Source organism: Hypomesus nipponensis, chromosome 17 (genome assembly GCF_054491055.1).
Source record: "Hypomesus nipponensis isolate SF chromosome 17, ASM5449105v1, whole genome shotgun sequence".
In the NCBI taxonomy this organism is placed as follows: domain Eukaryota; kingdom Metazoa; phylum Chordata; class Actinopteri; order Osmeriformes; family Osmeridae; genus Hypomesus; species Hypomesus nipponensis.
Genome location: NC_140377.1, coordinates 15,444,355 through 15,463,719, shown reverse-complemented (window position 1 = coordinate 15,463,719; position 19,365 = coordinate 15,444,355). Strand labels below are relative to the sequence as shown.

Genomic DNA, 19,365 nt, shown 5'->3' with positions numbered 1-19,365 from the left:
TCAAGGGCCTATGCTGATATTCAAGGAATGAGTGGGGGCTTGGTCAGCCCACACAGTCCTGATATATTGCGTGTGTGTCTTGCCAAGCCCGCGCGTGTCAAGGGAAGAGTGAGTGTGTGAGAATTTGGAGCATGCGCGGGGAGGAGCGGGGGACACATTTCATTGTAAATTTCCCTAGAAATTAGCCAAGCATGCATGTTTCAAAGATTCACCAAAAATCGACCTTTCATCTTAGAGTCAACTTTTTCTCAGATTTGTGTACTAAACATTCTCAAGAGTCTTCATATGAACTTGTTTGACTGGCTTACGTGTAAAGCATTGCGAACCATTGAAAAATGTATATTCTTGACAAATTGTAACTGTATAGAAAAATCAATGCTGCAGAATTTCCAATGGGATACCAAATCTGAAATGCAATAACATCAACATCCACAAGGGCCTTTATTTCAAGCCAAGAAGTGAAGCGCTTTAATCTTCACAAGAAGTGAAGTGCTTTGTGCTTTAGGGCGTGGCCTGTAGCGACACCTATTGGTAATGGTGGGCCATTTGTGGTGTGGTAGTTACTCTTGGCCTATACTATCAATGTTTCAGGATGTTTTTAACTTTTTACCATTGCATACAAAATCGGAAATGCAATACCAACAAGATCCACATGGGCTTTTGTTAAAGTGTTGTTGTTACTGTTGGCCTTTACTATCAATGTTTCAGGATTTGGATAACTTTTTACCATGGCAAACAAAATCTGAAATGCAATACCATCAAGATCCACATGGCCTTTGCAAAAGACCAAGGAACACTCTCCTGAAATGTTGCGTGTGCGTCTTGCCAAGCCCGCGCGTGTGTCAAGGGAAGACCTATGGGTAATAGTGGGCCATTTGTGGTGTGGTAGTTACTCTTGGTCTATACTATCAATGTTTCAGGATTTTTATAACTTTTTACCATTGTATACAAAATCGGAAAAGCAATACCAACAAGATCCACATGGGCTTTTTGTTAAAGTGTTTCTTTGCCTATACTATCTATGTTTCAGGATTTTGAGACCTTTTTACCATTGCATACAAAATCGGAAATGCAATACCATCAAGAGCCACATGGGCCTTTTTTTCAAGCCAATAAGTGAAGGGAGGGGGCTTGGTGAGCCTATCCATTCCAGAAAGCCTTGTATATTTGTGCTTTTTGGCGTGGCCTGTAGCGCCACCTATGGGTAATGGTGGGCCATTTGTGGTGTGGTAGTTACTCTTGGTCTATACTATCAATGTTTCAGGATTTTTATAACTTTTTACCATTGCATACAAAATCGGAAATGCAATACCAACAAGATCCACATGGGCTTTTGTTAAAGTGTTTCTCGGCCTACACTATCAATGTTTCAGGATTTGAGACCTTTTTACCATTGCATACAAAATCGGAAATGCAATACCATCAAGAGCCACATGGGCCTTTGCTAAAGACCAAGGAATGAGTGGGGGCTTGGTCAGCCCACACTCTCCTGAAATGTTGCGTGTGCGTCTTGGCCGCGCGTGTGTCAAGGGAAGGCTGAGTGTGTGTGAGATTTTGGAGCACGCGCGGGGAGGAGCAAGGGAGACATTCATTGGAAATTTGCCTAGAAATTAGCCAAGCAAGCATGTTTCAAATATTCACCAAAAATCGACCTTTCATCTTACAGTCAACTTTTTCACAGATTTGTGTTATGAACATTCTCAAGAGTTTTCATATGAACTTGTGATTGAATCAGAGTATCAGTTTTTGAATGGCTGATGTGTAAAGCATAATTTTAGCGTTAGCGATAAGTTCAATTTGCTTTATATCAATCATTTTTTGAGATATGAATTTGCCTTTGCACATGGTAACATGTTGTAGTGTCTTCCTCCGATCTACCAAGTTTAGTGTTGATATCTCAAAGATTTGCTGAGACATGACTTCACATCCTGTTTTGCGGCTTTTCTGATGAATTTGATTGGCTGTACCGGACAGACGGTTATGAGGATCAAAATTCCTTTGATAACTTTTGTGAGGCTTGGTCTGAAGATCATCTCTGGTGATTTTGAAGAAGATATGACAAAAATTGTAGGAGGAGTAGGCTTTCAAAGGTTTTTGATAAAACCGGAAATGGCGGGAAATCTATATAACCGGAAATTAACGCCATGGTGTGCGTTGAACTCGGCTTGATCCAGGGAATCCAATGGTACCTCATTTTTGAAAATGAGTCATACGGTTCAAAAGTTGCGTGTGTAAACACAAGTCCAACTTTGACCCATTGGTGGCGCTAGAGTGATCTAATGGGAGACATGAAACTTGGTGTAGGTATAGAAGAAACTGTCCTTAATGAGTGTGCCAAATTTCACAAAAAGTTGTCGATGGGGTCTAGGGGCTGCCATTGACTCCCATGGTACAAGAATTACAAATAATAAAACCACCAATAACAATAGGTTTCCTCCTTACGGAGGAATCCTAATAATAATACTAACAATAACAATAGGTGCCTCGCAGCTTCGCTGCTTGGCCCCTAATAATAATAATAATAAATATAACTGCAAGCAGTAATGGCGGATTCCTCCAAACATTGTGAACCATTGAATTTTTTTTATTCTTGACAAATTGTAACTGTATAGAAAAATCAATGCTGCTGACTTACCAAGGGGATACCAAATCTGACCAATTCCAAATATAGCTGCAAGCAGCAATGAGGTGGCCAAGCAGTCAAATAACCCAGAAAACATTTTAGACATCCTCAGAAGAGGGTAACAAGTACACGCAGCAAGTTTGGTGTGAATCCATCAAAGATTTGTTGAGATACAACCCAACTTCCTGTTTGCTGGCTTAACGGCACATTTTGATTGCCTGTACCGGAAAAACGGTTTCGAAAATCAGAAAACCATGTGTTAGCTTTTGTGAGGCTTGGTCTGAAGATAATCTCTGCTAAATTTGGTGAAGATTTGACAACATGTGTAGGAGGAGTACAGAAAAAACGTTTTTCATTGAATTCAAAATGGCGGCCGCATAAATTCGGCTATTATCACAAATTATTATGAGTCACACACGGGATGTCCCAAGATATCATGAGACAAAGGAATCACTCAATAAAGGCAAACAAATCAATAGTTATTGGCCAAAACACATTTTTGCTTCCTGCGGCCACGCCCAGTGATCACATGACACCAAATTGTCTAGATATCCTCAGAAGAGGGTTCCGAGTCATCATACCAAGTTTGGTGTTGATATCTTGAAGATTTGCTGAGATATGACTTCACTTCCTGTTTGGCTGCTTTTCTGCTGAATTTGATTGGCTGTACCGGACAAACGGTTGTGAGGATCACAATTCTAATCGATAACTTTTGTGAGGCTTGGTCTGAAGATCATCTCTGGTCATTTTTAAGAAGTTTTGACAAAAATTGTAGGAGGAGTAGGCTTTCAAAGGTTTTTGATAAAACCGGAAATAGCGGAAAATCTATATAACCGGAAATTGACGTCATAGTTGAACTCGGCTTGATCCAGGGAATCCAATGGTACCTCATTTGTGAAAATCGGTCATACGGTTCAAAAGTTGCGTCCAACTTTGACCCGTTGGTGGCGCTAGAGTGGTCTAATGGGAGACATGAAACTTAATGTAAGTATAGAAGTAACTGTCCTTAATGAGTGTGCCAAATTTCTCAAAAAGTTACCATATGGTTCTAGGGGCTGCCATTGACTTCCATGGTACAAGAATAAAAAAAAGAATAAAACTAACAATAACAATAGGTTTCCTCCTTACGGAGGAATCCTAATAATAAATATAACTGCAAGCAGTAATGGCGGATTCCTCCAAACACTGCGAACCATTGAAAAATGTTTATTCTTGACAAATTGTAACTGTATAGAAAAATGTATGCTGCAGAATTACCAATGGCATACCAAATCTGAAATGCAATACCATCAAGATCCACAAGGGCCTTTATTTCAAGCCAGTAAGTGAAGGAAGGGGGCTTGGTGAGCTTATCCATTCCAGAAAGCCTTGTATCTTTATGCATTAAGGCGTGGCCTGTAGCACCACCTATGGGTAATGGTGGGCCATTTGTGGTGTGGTAGTTACTGTTGGCCTATACTATTAATGTTTCAGGATTTTAAAAACGTTTTACCATTGCATATAAAATCGGAAATGCAATACCAACAGGATCCACATGGGCTTTGGGTAAAGTGTGGTAGTTACTCTTGGCCTGTACTGTCAATGTGTCAGGATTTGGAGACTTTTTTACTATTGCATACAAAGTAGGAAATGCAATGACACCAAGGTCCTCAAGGGCCTATGCTGATATTCAAGGAATGAGTGGGGGCTTGGTCAGCCCACACAGTCCTGATATGTTGCGTGTGTGTCTTGTCAAGCCCCCGCGTGTCAAGGGAAGAATGAGTGTGTGAGAATTTGGAGCATGCGCGGGGAGGAACAGGGGACACATTTCATTGTAAATTTCCCTAGAAATTAGCCAAGCATGCATGTTTCAAAGATTCACCAAAAATTGACCTTTCATCTTAGAATCAACTTTTTCTCAGATTTGTGTACTAAACATTCTCAAGAGTCTTCATATGAACTTGTTTGACTGGCTTACGTGTAAAGCATTGCGAACCATTGAAAAATTTATTTACTTGGCAAATTGTAACTGTACAGAAAAATCAATGCTGCAGAATTTCCAATGGGATACCAAATCTGAAATGCAATAACATCAAGATCCACAAGGGCCTTTATGTCAAGCCAAGAAGTGAAGTGCTTTAATCTTCACAAGAAGTGAAGTGCTTTGTGCTTTAGGGCGTGGCCTGTAGTGACACCTATTGGTAATGGTGGGCCATTTGTGGTGTGGTAGTTACTCTTGGCCTATACTATCAATGTTTCAGGATGTTTTTAACTTTTTACCATTGCATACAAAATCGGAAATGCAATACCAACAAGATCCACATGGGCTTTTGTTAAAGTGTTGTTGTTACTGTTGGCCTTTACTATTAATGTTTCAGGATTTGGAGAACTTTTTAACATGGCAAACAAAATCTGAAATGCAATACCATCAAGATCCACAAGGCCTTTGCAAAAGACCAAGGAATGAGTGGGGGCTTGGTAAGCCCACACTCTCCTGAAATGTTGCGTGTGTGTCTTGCCAAGCCCGCGCGTGTGTCAAGGGAAGACCTATGGGTAATAGTGGGCCATTTGTGGTGTGGTAGTTACTCTTGGTCTATACTATCAATGTTTCAGGATTTTTATAACTTTTTACCATTGCATACAAAATCGGAAATGCAATACCAACAAGATCCACATGGGCTTTTGTTAAAGTGTTTCTCGGCCTACACTATCAATGTTTCAGGATTTGAGACCTTTTTACCATTGCATACAAAATCGGAAATGCAATACCATCAAGAGCCACATGGGCCTTTGCTAAAGACCAAGGAATGAGTGGGGGCTTGGTCAGCCCACACTCTCCTGAAATGTTGCGTGTGCGTCTTGGGAAGGGAAGGCTGAGTGTGTGTGAGATTTTGGAGCACGCCCGGGGAGGAGCAGGGGAGACATTCATTGGATATTTGCCTAGAAATTAGCCAAGCAAGCATGTTTCAAATATTCACCAAAAATCGACCTTTCATCTTACAGTCAACTTTTTCACAGATTTGTGTTATGAACATTCTCAAGAGTCTTCATATGAACTTGTGATTGAATCAGAGTATCAGTTTTTGACTGGCTGATGTGTAAAGCATTATTTTAGCGTTAGCGATAAGTTCAATTTGCTTTATATCAATCATTTTTAGTGATATGAATTTGCCTTTGCACATGGTAACATGTTGCAGTGTCTTCCTCCGATCTACCAAGTTTAGTGTTGATATCTCAAAGATTTGCTGAGACATGACATCCTGTTTGGCGGCTTTTCTGATGAATTTGATTGGCTGTACCGGACAGACGGTTATGAGGATCAAAATTCCTTTGATAAATTTTGTGAGGCTTAGTCTGAAGATCATCTCTGGTGATTTTGAAGAAGATATGACAAAAATTGTAGGAGGAGTAGGCTTTCAAAGGTTTTTGATAAAACCGGAAATGGCGGGAAATCTATATAACCGGAAATTAACGCCATGGTGTGCGTTAAACTCGTCTTGATCCAGGAAATCCAATGGTACCTCATTTTTGAAAATGAGTCATACGGTTCAAAAGTTGCGTGTGTAAACACAAGTCCAACTTTGACCCATTGGTGGTGCTACTACCAATTACAATAGGTGCCTCGCAGCTTCGCTGCTTGGCCCCTAATAAATATAGTTGCAAGCAGCAATGGAGGGGCCAAGCAGTCCAGAGCAGGACATGGCCTCCATAGCACTTGCGCAACAATTAAGTCACAATAACCTGTTGCACTCATTGCAACACACCAAGTTTGGTTGAAATATCTGTTTGCGTTCCAAAGTACTGAGTGTTCAAACTGTTTTTTTTCTGGTATAACACCACAGGCCTCCTCTGCTCCTCGTGGGAACGATGGAACCCAAGTTTGGTGACAATCGCACAAATGGTTGCTGAGTTACGCTCTCACGTGTCTTTTGCGGCTTTGCCGCCGCCTTTGATCGGCTCTACCGAACAAACGGTTTTGAAAATGGAAAGTCCATGTGACACCTTTGTGAAGCTTGGTCTGAAGATCATCTATGCCAAATTTAGTAAACATTGGACACAATTTGGGGCGTGTAAAAGGTTTTTACACTTTTCCATGAAATCCAAAATGGCGGCCGCGTCAATTCGGTTGTTATGAAATATTATCAATGGTCAAGCTTGATATCTCACAAGACATCAACAGACAAAGAAATTACTTTATTAAGGTAAACGCTTGAATAGTTAGTAGCCAAAACACGTTTATGCTTCCGGCCACGCCCCCTTTTAGTCACATGACACAATATTTGGAGGACATCCTCAGACTAAGGTTCCGAGTAGGCATACCAAATTTGGTGTCACTGTCTCAAAGAACTGCTGAGATATTACTTCATTTCCTGTTTGGTGGCTTTCCTGATGACTTTGATTGGCTGTCACGGACAAACGGTTGTGGGGATCAAAATGCTCTACCATAACTTTTGTGCGGCTTAGTCTGAAGATCATCTCTGGTTATTTTTAAGAAGATTTGACAAGAATTGTAGGAGGAGTAGGCTTTCAAAGGTTTTTGATAAAACCGGAAATAGCGGAAACTTTATATAACCGGAAATTGACGCCATGGTGTGCATTGAACTCGGCTTGATCCAGGGAATCCAACGGTATCTCATTTTTGAAAATGGGTCAAATGTTCAAAACCCTAATAAAAATAATAAAACTAACAATAACAATAGGTGTCCTCCTGACGGAGGAATCCCAATAATAAGAAAAGGTAGAATCACTTATGTGGCTTCGCCGCTTCGCGGCTTGGCCACCAATAATAATAAGAAAAGGTAGAATCACTTATGTGGCTTGGCCGCTTCGCGGCTTGGCCACCAATTAAAATATATAGGTCTTTATATATTGTGGTATCATGAGAGGCTAGACCACGATGCGGGGTGTAAGGCAGTGCATAAAAACCGGACAGAGCAGGCTAAACTGGGTTTAAACAAAATAAACTGGTTTATTTACCAAAATCAGGTCGGAAGCAAAACAAAAAGTTCCATCAAACAAAAAACGTTGTTCCACGCCTTGGATTCTACCAAGTATCAAAACTCAGAAGTCTGGCACCGACCTCTGCTTGTGCCAGGTATGCTCTCTCTCTCTTGGTCTCGGTATTGAGCCTTTTATCCTCTCTCCCTCCCCCGCCTGTGCTCCTGCCTCAATCAGAGGACTGAGGCATTTGCAGCTGTCGGCGTGGTGCATGCTGGGAGGTGTAGTTCTGGCGTCAGCCATCTTGTGGCATGGTAGCCATTCGCAGAGGGAAACGTACCGCCCCTCTACAACACGTCCTCTCGTTATGCCACAATATGTGTATGAGGATATCCATATCATCTCTCAGCTCTATGATCTGATCTATTAGTTCTTGTTTTTTTATCTAAAATTCCAGGTGACAAAAACACTTGCTCCCTATGTGGTAGTGTAGACTGAGGCGTGCCTGAACCATATGACGTCCTGTGATGATGCTAGCCCAGAGGTAAGGGACTTATGTAGACGGTCACCATTGTCACACACTGTGTTGACTGTAGGTGACCTGTGCAGTCTGTGAGGGATAGGCAATTCCCATCCTGGAAGGCCAAAACACTTATGGTTTCCATCCATCCTTCTGAATAGAGGGATTCAGAGCTTGATTATCAGGTGAATGTCAGCACCAGCCATGTAAAACAGGAAAACCAGAACAGTTTTGACGTCCAGGACCAGAATGGCTTATTCCTATCCTATGGATCAAGAAAGTTAGGTGTTCACATTGCATTTCTGATAGAGCTTTTCAAGCAGGGTCCCTCGTTTTGAGTGATCGGTAGACCTCTGATTGAGGGAGCAGGGTTAATCTGACACATACCTTCCTTTCTAGTCTAGCCCTTGTGGGGCTCTGGGCATGGATTTGGATTTTAGATTCAGATGGAGTTAACCTCACACACACTTGGTTTCTAGCCTTGTCCTCATGGGGTCCTTTAAACTTCAGACACACTCACACATCTTGGGGTCTAGTCTTGTCCTCATGGGGTCCTTTTAACTTCACACACACTCTTCTTGGAAACTAGTCTTGTCCTTATGGGGCCCTCCTGTGTAGATGACATTGTCAGTGATTTTAAATCATTTGGCCAACACTTTTCAGTATCTAAACTCCAGTTGTTAGAACCATAATGTTGCGCATCTTGAGCTTTTGAGTGTTTATAACCGATATTTTGAATGTGATCCATTGCAGCCCCCTGTGTGTTATTGAGACATCTAGAAAAGACCAGGTCTTGCACCTGGCTTTAAGTGATGCTAATTCAGAAATGGTTTTCAGTCGTGACTTTTGTAGATATCCATTCAAACAATATTGACCAGATCTTAATGAGTCTTGCTATTCTATCTTGCAGGCTCCTGCTGTGGGAGTAGAGACTGAGGCGTGCCTTAACCATACGACGTCCTGTGATGATGCTAGCCCAGAGGTAATGGAGTTATGTAGATATGTATGTAGTTCTGTCTCTGTAGCAATCAGACATTGGTGACCGGGCCCTTAAGGATAGTAGCCGTATCTGCCTCCTCTATGGTTATGAGGGACAGCCGGTGGTGGCGTTGGATAACCTGATTTTGTTTTTCATTTTACTTAGATGTGTACTGTCAGAGGTTTTTCTCTAGTTGATTATCCAGACACGGATGAAACGGATGAAGCTGATGAAACGGATGAATCCAATTATTTTATGAATAACCTGGGTCTACATCCAGTTGTGCCAATGCTGAGGAGGACAAAAAGCATTTTGGTATGCCTTTGATATTTTGAATACCTGTAAAATAATGTTACACAATTTTCCCTTTCCCTTGTGATTGGTTTTAATAGGATGTGACCATACTGACTATACCTTGACAATTCTCTTCTTTCAGATGATTGACAAGAGTACCAGACTTTACGGATGCTCTCTATGATTCAAGTGAGAGCATAGTGGAAGACACTGACTATGAGGAGTCTCTAAGCTATTGTTCAAGTGTCCAATCGGACAAAACTGATGTAAAGACTAAAGACACTCTGGTATGCCGTTAATGCTTTGAATACCAATATGTTGAATTTCCCAAACCATCTTTTCTCTAGTTATTTATTTTATTAGGATGTGAGTGAAAATGTACAACTGTCTTGTTGCAGATGGATGACAATACAACGGATCCCTCACTCAGACTCGCTTCACTAAGGGAAAGAACAAGCATAGGCCATCTTGTAAGCCACCTTTTACTCTTTTTCGCTTAAAGGGTAGCGCTTCTCAAAATCAAGTTTATTAACTAGAGAGGCAAACATGCAAATTAGGGATTTTTGACCAAACTCAGCCACTAGGGATAGCCATGGGTGTGCATTTTAATGTTTTATTCTACATTTTACACTCAAGCTGTTACACAGTATCACATTATTTGTAAATGTACTTGTGCTGTACATAGTCTGACATATCTTTTTAAGTTTACCGTCTTTTTTTTTCTTTCAAGATTCAAATGAGTCCTATAGGAGATGAGTTGTTAGACTCAAGTGCTGATAGTGGGGAAGAATATGCACCCAATCCTAATGAGAAAGCACAGACAGTGACTGCAGTGCTGAAGATATCCCAGGAAAATATAAAGAACTAAATTACATCTACAAGTCAGAGCAGATCAAAGTCTACGCGTCAGAGCAGCTCAAAGTCTATGAGTCAGAGCAGCTCAAAGTCTACGAGTCAGAGCAGCTCAACGTCTGCCAGTCATAGCAGCTCAGTCTTCCAGTCAGAGCTGCTCAAAGTCTACCTGCGGAGTCCACCGAGGAAGGCCGACGAGGAGGATCACCTCTTCTGTAAGTATCAACCTATTTATATTCATAATTAGATCATATTCTACCTAGAACTTATTCTTAGCTAGCATGTGTTTCTTTAGCATTCCTGTTCATTACACTACCCGTAGACGTAGATATGTCACAAAGTATATACGGTCAACTTCTAACCTTCACTACCTATCCAGATCTTCTTCACCTGCCCTCTCTTTCTTTAGGGCTCTGGAACTGCCAGTCTGCTGTGAACAAGGCAGACTTCATCCCGGCGTTTGCATCCCATGCTTCTCTTCATGCCCTTGTGCTGACAGAGACGTGGATCCGCCCAGAGAACACTGCAACTCCAGCTGCTCTGTCCTCCAGCTGCTCTGTCCGTCAACCACTCCTTCACTCACTCACCCCGCTCAACCGGACGGGGTGGTGGGACAAGTTTGCTTCTTTCCCCTCATATTAATACACATCCACACCACTCTCCTTTACCGCCAGATCATTTGAACACCATTATGTGATGATAACTAATCATATCAAAGCATGCTTAATTGTTCTTTATCGCCCACCAGGACCGCTTGCTGACTTTGTGGAGGAGCTGGACATGCTCCTCAGCGTACTCCCGGATGATGGAACCCCCCTGATAGTCCTTGGGGACTTCAACATCCACCTCCAGGGAACGCAGGCTGTCGACTTCGTGTCCCTCCTGACCTCCTTTGACTTGACGCTGCTGAGCACACCGGCAACTCACAAGGCAGGCAAACAGCTAGACCTCATCCTGACACGTAACTGTATCACTGAGCTAACCTCTGTAACCCCACTGCACATTTCTGATCACTTCTTTATCAAATTCTCTGTCTCTCTCCCTCCAACCCCTCCTACCTCCCCTCCCCTCGTAACTTTCCGGCGCAACCTCCGCTCCCTATCCCCCTCCCATTTCTCCTCGGTTGTAACATCCTCCCTCCCATTGACGAGTTCTCGTCCCACCCCACTAACACTGCCACTGACACCCTGTTAACCACTTTAACTGCATCACTTGACTCTCTCTGTCCCCTGTCAACCAGGCCTGCGCGATCTTCTCCGTCCTGCCCGTGGCTTACGGATGTTATTCGTGAAGAGTGGTCCACCCTTCGAGCAGCTGAGAGGAGATGGCGCAAGTCCAAAGACGGTCTGGACCTTGATAAGTATCACTCTCTCCTTAAATCCTTCTCTTCTCACATAACTGGTGCTAAAACCCTCTACTTTCTTAACAAAATTAACTCTGCTTCAAACCCCCACAAACTTTTTTCTACCTTCTCCACCCTTCTTAACCCACCTCCCCCACCCCCCCCCCCTCCACCCTGACAGCAGATGACTTCTCCTCCTTCTTTGAGGAAAAAGTCTCAGACATTAGCAGTCGGTTCCCTAAACCCACCTTTCTTACCCCCTCACCACTCATGACTGACCCAACTAAATGTCTAAACTCTTTCTCTCCCCTGTCCGAGTCAGAGCTCTCTGACCTCATTCTCTCTCATCGCCCCACCTCCTGTCCCCTTGATCCTGTCCCCTCCCCTCTCTTTCAAACCATCTCCCCCTCTATCATCACTTTTCTGCTCCATGTCTTAAACTCCTCTCTTACCTCTGGCACCTTCCCCTCTGCCTTCAAACAGGCCAGAGTTACCCCTCTACTCAAAAAACCCTCCCTTAACCCTACTGTCCTCCAAAACTACAGACCGGTATCACTGCTACCCTTCTTTTCTAAAACAATTGAACGTGCTGTATCTAACCAACTGTCTAACTTTCTCTCTCAGAACAACCTGCTTGACCCCAACCAATCGGGCTTCAAGACCGGCCACTCCACAGAGACTGCCCTCCTTTCAGTCACCACTGCCCTCCAGTTTTCCAGAGCGGCTTCGAGGTCATCCGTCATCATTCTGCTGGACCTTTCTCCAGCGTTTGACACGGTTAACCACCAGATCCTGCTCTACAGACTTTCTGAGATGGGCATCACTGGCACTGCACTCCAGTGGATCTCATCCTACCTCTCGGGAAGATCCTACCAGGTCTCCCGGGGAGGCAAACTGTCTGACCCTCACCAGCTCTCCACCGGTGTCCCACAGAGCTCCGTCCTCTTCTCTCTGTACACCACCTCACTTGGACCAATCATCACCTCCCATGGCTTCTCCTACCACTGCTACGCCGACGACACCCAGCTGTACTTGTCGTTCCCTCGACCAATCCGGGGATCTCAGCTAGGATTGAAGCCTGCCTCGCAGACATCTCCGTCTGGATGACCGAGCACCACCTCCAGCTGAACCTCGCCAAAACTGAACTTCTCATCATCCCGGCTAACCTTCCATCTCCCACGATCTGTCAATCACCCTGGGATCTGCGACGGTGACCCCCTCATCCTCTGCCAGGAACTTTGGGGATACCATAGCTGACAAGCTCTCCCTTACGGCCCACATCGCCACAGTCTCCCGGTCTTGTAGATTTACCCTCTACAACATCCGGAAGATCAGGAGATACCTGTCTGAGCACTCCACCCACCTGCTAGTCCAAGCACTGGTCCTCTCCAAGTTGGACTACTGCAACTCGCTGCTCGCTGGTCTCCCAGCATGTGCAACCCGCCCTCTTCAGAGGATTCGGAACGCAGCGACCCGCCTGGTCTACAATCTACCCAGAGGCTCCCATGTTACCCCGCTCCTCATCTCTCTCCACTGGCTACCCATCAACGCCCGTATCAGATTCAAGACCCTGGTACTGACCTTCCGAGCAGTGAACGGGACTGCACCCGTCTACATCAAGTCTCTCCTGCAACCTTACACCCCCACCCGTCACCTACGGTCTTCTTCAGACAACCGCCTGGTGGTCCCACCGCTCAAGACTGCCCGGTCCCAACACAAGCTCTTCTCCTGCCTGGCCCCACAATGGTGGAACCAGCTCCCCACCTCCATCAGGGACACAGACTGTCTCCCCACCTTCAAGAAAAGGCTCAAGATGCACTTGTTCCGGGAGTACAACGGCACTTAAGAATGCTTGGCTGGACTTGTTAGTTAGTTTCCTCCAGGATCACAATGACTCTTATTAAGTGACTCATTGCTCTTTTAGGTTAGATATAACGTAGCTAAGTCTTGAACTCGCTGTGAAATATTTTACTGTTGATTGTTGTTCTACAGGTACAGTCCTGCACTTTTGTGGTTCTTGTTGTTCTAATTCGTAACTTGTATTACTGCATGCTCTTATGGGTCTTCCCTTTTGGCACTTGTTTAGCTTTTTCACAATGTATGCTTCATGTTTTGGCTACTTGCAATGTTTGGGACAATCTCGTTGTTACGATCAGTGACCTATGCTCTTTTGTAAAGCTCTCTCTTTTGGAAGTCGCTTTGGATAAAAGCGTCTGCTAAATGAATAAATGTAAATGTAATGTAAATGTCTACCATTCAGAGCAGCTCAAAGTCTATGAGTCAAAGCAGCTCAAAGTGTAACAGCCAGAGCAGAAGCTTGGAAAAAAGTAATGACTCCAGGCAAATACTTCATGATAGCATGGCCAATCTTGATGACAAGGAAATAGAGCAAACATGTACTAATAAGGAGTCAAGTGTTTCAATGCCACCTGCTTCAAAAAAGGAGGATGGTTCTAGGAGATACAACAAGAAACACCACTGCCTTTATTGTAAACAAGTAGTTCAAAAGATGTCCAGACACTTGCAGCGTAAGCACAGCAATGAGATTGATGTTGCAAAAGCCATTAGTTTTACAAAGAAAGAAAAGTGCAATTGGACTATATCCGAAATAAAGGTAACTGTGTCCATAACAGGGAGGTCTTGGAGAGTAAGAAAGGCAAACTCGTACCATGCAAGCAGCCAAAGCAAGAAACTGAAGGACATGAGTTTATGCATTGTGTGTACTGCTCTGGATGGTTAAAAAAAAGAACGATGTGGCGACATTTTCAGGTCTGCAAATTGAACCCTGAGAGACTGACCTCCAAACCAGGTATGACAAGGGTCCAAGCACTGTGTGCTTTTGCTGAACCTGCTCCAACTGGATTTAACAATGCATACTGGAAGTTCTTAAATTGTATGAATCAAGACAAGATTACTCTTGCTGTTAAAAAAGACTGCTGCATTTTAGAGTATGGGAAAAGACTGTTCACAAAGAATGAAAGGGCAACCAGCCAGCACCAGTACATAAGACAAAAGCTGAGAGAGCTTGCTAGGCTGATGCTAGCAGCGGAAGAAGTTACACCTGTGAAGACAATGAGAGAGCTTATCAAACCTGAAAACTACAACCACGCTGTTACAGCTGCAAGACACGTGGCTGGGTTAAGTGATGAAACTGGACAATTTGACCGTCCATCTTACGCTCGCAAAGTTGGACACACCTTGCATTCTTTGGCCACGTTTATAAAATCTGAAGGCTTGAAAAAAACAGATAAGGAAGCAGTTCAAAATGCAGACGAATTCGCACAGCTATACAAAGAGAGTTGGAGATTTGACATAGCAAGCCAAGCTCTAACTCAAATTAATCAGTCCAAATGGAATACTGCTCAACTCTTGCCCTTCACAGAGGATGTCCTGAATCTCCATTCTCATTTGTCTGCAAAACAGCAGCACCACTTGAATGCCTTGAAAGAAGAGGTTTCGCCCCAGAACTGGAAAGACCTCACTAAGGTGACCCTGGCGCAAGTAATCCTTTTCAACCGCCGGAGGGAAGGAGAAGTGTCCAGAATGCCATTGACATCGTATTTAACAAGAGATGTATCAGAGGCGCATGAAGATGTTAACTTACCTCTCACAGAACTCTCACAGAAGCTTTGCAAACATTTTATTCCGGATAACCATAGTAGGAAAGAGAGGAAGGAAAGTCCCTGTTCTTCTCACTCCACTGATGAGGGAATCGCTCGATATGTTGATTGAGAAGCGAGAAGAATGTGGTGTGCTGAAAGAAAATTGATTCTTGTTTGCGTTGCCGAAATCTGTCCATTACATCAGGGGTTGTGACTGCATAAGACAGTTTGTGCATGAATGTGTTGATGTCAAAAACCGCAAAGCACTAACCTCAACTAAACTGAGAAAACACATTGCAACTCTTTCAACCGTTCTGAATCTCAAGACTACAGAACTTGATCAGTTGGCAGATTTTCTTGGACATAACATTGACGTCCACATAAAGCACTACCGCCTTCCAGAGGGCACTCTCCAGCTTGCTAAAATAAGCAAAGTTCTCATGGCTCTAGAACAGGGATGGCTTGGAGAATACAAAGGGAAAAGTCTGGATGAGATTCACATTGATCCAAATGGCATTAAGTCTAAAATGCATTTTAGTCTTAGTGCACAATTATTTGGTGAAAATATAACAGTATATTTTTTAGTGCACAATTATTTGGTGAAAATATAACAGTATATTTTTTATTTTAACTGTTCAGATATGTGGATGTCATGTTTTTAATGTGGGAAGTTAAAGGAGCATAATGTAATAACAATTTGAATCAAATACAGAGAATTCAGGTATGATAGTAAGAAGTTGTCATACTCAGAACATTACATACTGGTGAAAAGAGCTAGAATTAACCATAACCATAACATTTTTAGGTTAAGTATTTATATAAATCAGACCAAATTTCGGAGTTTATCACAAGTTTTAGCTTTCCAACTCATGCCTATTGTCGATTACCATTTTAGAGACTGTTGATATCGACACAGAGATGCAGATGGCGAATGAATCCATGGAGGTGTGTTCAGACCAAGACGTTGGAGGTGTGTGTGATTGTTTTTCTTAATGCGTTATGATCTGATTTATTAGATATGAAAATGTATGACCATTGCATGTTGATTTGGACAGTTGAATGCCTGTAGATTTCACTAGTTCTCACCATTTTACTTAGTATGCATGATAAACATCCTAGTCTTGACAGTTTTATTGACAATTAAGGTTAGTTGATCTAAATATTTTTGGTGCCTACAGAACATGCTAGTATGCCAGAAACACAGAGGTCAGAAGATGGGGACAGGGTGACCTCCATGCAAGAATATGATGACCAAAACAAAGGCAAGCTCAAGAGGAAGTCAGCAAAAAAAAGAGGCGAGTTCAGAGAAATCATACTGTTTAGAGGAGATGTAATAGGTGGCATCTTAAAGATTATGATTTATCTGTATTATAAAACCTTCTGTATCTAGGTGCCCGTACTCCAGGAGCACAAGGGTCAGGAGATGCTTGCAGGGAAGACCCACTATCATGTACTTCCACAAGGGACGACCAAAGCACAGGCGAGACTGGAAAAAAGAGAGGTGAGCTTAGCAAAATTAAGGAGATTGATGGCGAGTTTCTTGTTGGGCATTACACGTGTTGACTTAATGGTTAGAACAGAGGAAAGTGATCAGTGATTGGAATCATCTGAAAGAATGATAAAAGCTTTGTATATCTACTTAGGTAAACAAACTTCTGTGAAACGAAGCTGGATGCCAGAGGAATCGGCTGCCGTAGAAAAGCATCTGAACAACTTCATAGTGATGCAGAAAGTTCCAGGAAAAATGGACTGTCAGCGCTGCATCACTGCTGAACCTCAATCCCCAAGAAATTGAGACTGGAAAGCAGTAAAATTGTATATCAAAAACCGTATTTGTTCCCTAAGAAGGAAAATGTGAGGGAGGGAGGGTTCCAATGAAGTGTTTGTTGAAGTGAAATGTACAGTACAAATGATATTGACATTCACAATGTCCAGCGATAGGTAAAATTGTGAAATGTTGAGGTCCTGGTGCAAATGCCCCTGGTGCAGTTCAAGTTGTTCTGTTACATGGGAGGGAGGGATCCTACTTCAGACATAACACTGGTTTAATAAGTTCATAAATGGTAAAAAAAAAAAAAAAAAGTTCAATAAAAATTGTGAACAAATTAGTGTTTTGTGAGTACTGCCCAGTCTACCTAATGACAGTTTCTTACTGAGGTTAACTACACAGTGACTGATCTTGACTTGATGTTCAGGAGGTTGGTTATTGTTGAGGGAAAAGAGCATGGGAGACTAGATGCCGGATGTAGAAGTTGAAATAAAAATGTAAATCACAAAGTCCTGCAATTTCACCTACCAATCAAGGACAAAATACGAAAAACATTTGTCTCCAGATAGTTTATTGACTGTGTCCCCTCTAAGATACAAAACCTAGAAAAGTGTACATGTGTGTAAATGTGGTCCCCACAATTGCTGTACACTAAAAACATGACCCCACAAGTGTCCATAACACTGGTGTACCAAAGTTGTGAACTTTGTTAATTTGAAGTGATATTTGTGATTAGAAACTGCGCTTTACATTCCCTGATTTTTTACAGAGGTGTAGGACCATTGGAAAGGGTGGGCCCCATATATGGGCTAAAATCTAGCGGACCCCCTGAGGAGGAAAGACGAGTATGTGTGTGTGTGTGTATCTGTATGTGTGTGTCAATGTGTATCTGTGTGTTTTTGTGTGTACAGTACCAGTCAAAAGTTTGGACACATGGGAAAATGTGTCCAAACTTTTGACTGGTACTGTATATCCACATGCAGCACACATTCAGTACAGACACCCCTCTGTCTCTACCTTGCTCTTGCTCTTTATTTCAAAAACACCCACTCACTCACATACAACAAATACAGAAATCCTATATGTCTGTAGTGGCTGTCATGGCCACAGCCGTGCCCACTTGTTGTTTTTGGTTTTGCCCTGCCCTAGTGTTTTCCTGTCTTTAGCTGTGTCTACTACCGCGCACTTGTGCACTTCGAGCACTGACTTTCAGTGCTTAGGGCGCTTCACACACAAAACCATTAGAATTTAGTGCACTGAAAGTACCCGGATGGCGCACTGCAAACGGTCCAAAAAAACAGTGTACAACGATGGACACTACTCGCCCTAAACTGGCACCATCTTGGCTACATAGTGGAAGAGGACAAGCCCTTTCAGCAGCTTTTTCCGCTTGGGGTGAAAAGTGCGTTCATTTTGGCAGGTTTTGTGGGTGTCGCGAGCAGATTTGCGTCCGTCACTTCCGCCAAGTGTTTAACGTAAGTGTTCCATTTAAGACAGCACTTATCAGCGACGAAGTGCACTGAATATGTAAGTGCACTGTTTTGCAGTGCACTGTATTGCAGTGTACTTCGCAAAGCGCGCGGTATTAGACACAGCCTTTGTCTTCACGTGTCTCGTTCTCGTTAGTGTCATTGTGTCCACCTGTGTCTCGTTTGGTTCTGTGTATTTAGGTTTCTGTTTTGTGTCCAGTCTTTCGTCTTGTCCTGCTACCCATGTCATGTGAGTACCGTTTCTGTGTCCCTGGCTTTTCATGATTAAACAAGTGATGGGGGAAACAAAGCTTTTTGAAGCAACAAGCTATTTGACACAATTGTCTCGAAAAGGTATCGCTTTTTTGAAGCGTTTGATACATCTTCTCCATAGGGACATCTGCTGGTCAGTTTATGGTATGGCGACTGTATCGAGCGATGGAAGGAATCAAGTGACGTCAAGTCATCGAGACGTCAGTCTCAAAATCGTCATTGACAACTTGATAAATAAAGGTTATGAGACAAATGTTTCGATTTGCAAGTGTCAAAAATATGTTATCATATATCTTGTTGTATTATCAACAACGTAACGTCTTTGCTACTTTACGTTTATGATATTTATTTTTAGGTTCTTATAACATTAATTACACATATGCTTCAACTGAGTATGGCCTCGTGGTAAGAGCGCAACCCCTCACTCAAATGTAGTGGGATTGCATCCCCTCACCCCGTTTTAGTAGAAGTATATGCTAAAATAATATATTACTAGATGATAATATAAGCTAGCGGTTAAGGTTTTGGAACATGCTTTTGCAACCGGGAAAGGGATGGCCACATTTGAAGGCTGGTAAAACTAGAGAAAGATGTAAGCTATGTGCTTGTGTACACCTATACATATATTTACCTTGTCATAGTTTAAAACAGTGATGACAGTTGACACTTTGGTGTGTAAAATAGACGTGCAGTGAACCTCAAAGTCCATTGAAACCTCTTTCCTAT

The 19,365-nt window shown here is 42.7% G+C and overlaps 1 long non-coding RNA gene and 2 pseudogenes across 2 annotated transcripts; all 3 read left to right on the top strand.

The window, feature by feature from the left end:
• The first annotated feature begins 8,057 nt into the window (after positions 1-8,057).
• On the top strand, positions 8,058-9,803 carry LOC146253683 (uncharacterized). The gene is made up of 5 exons (XR_014731649.1): positions 8,058-8,084; positions 8,971-9,042; positions 9,205-9,354; positions 9,476-9,620; positions 9,732-9,803. It is a non-coding gene; the product is annotated as an uncharacterized LOC146253683 (long non-coding RNA).
• Positions 9,804-10,515: 712 nt separating this feature from the next.
• LOC146253682 (uncharacterized) lies at positions 10,516-13,373 on the top strand (annotated as a pseudogene).
• A 905-nt stretch (positions 13,374-14,278) lies between these two features.
• On the top strand, positions 14,279-17,161 carry LOC146253681 (uncharacterized; annotated as a pseudogene). Its single transcript, XR_014731683.1, has 7 exons — positions 14,279-14,336; positions 14,475-14,713; positions 14,951-15,028; positions 15,315-15,737; positions 16,453-16,459; positions 16,520-16,630; positions 16,773-17,161. The product of XR_014731683.1 is annotated as an uncharacterized LOC146253681 (transcript).
• Positions 17,162-19,365: the final 2,204 nt, after the last annotated feature.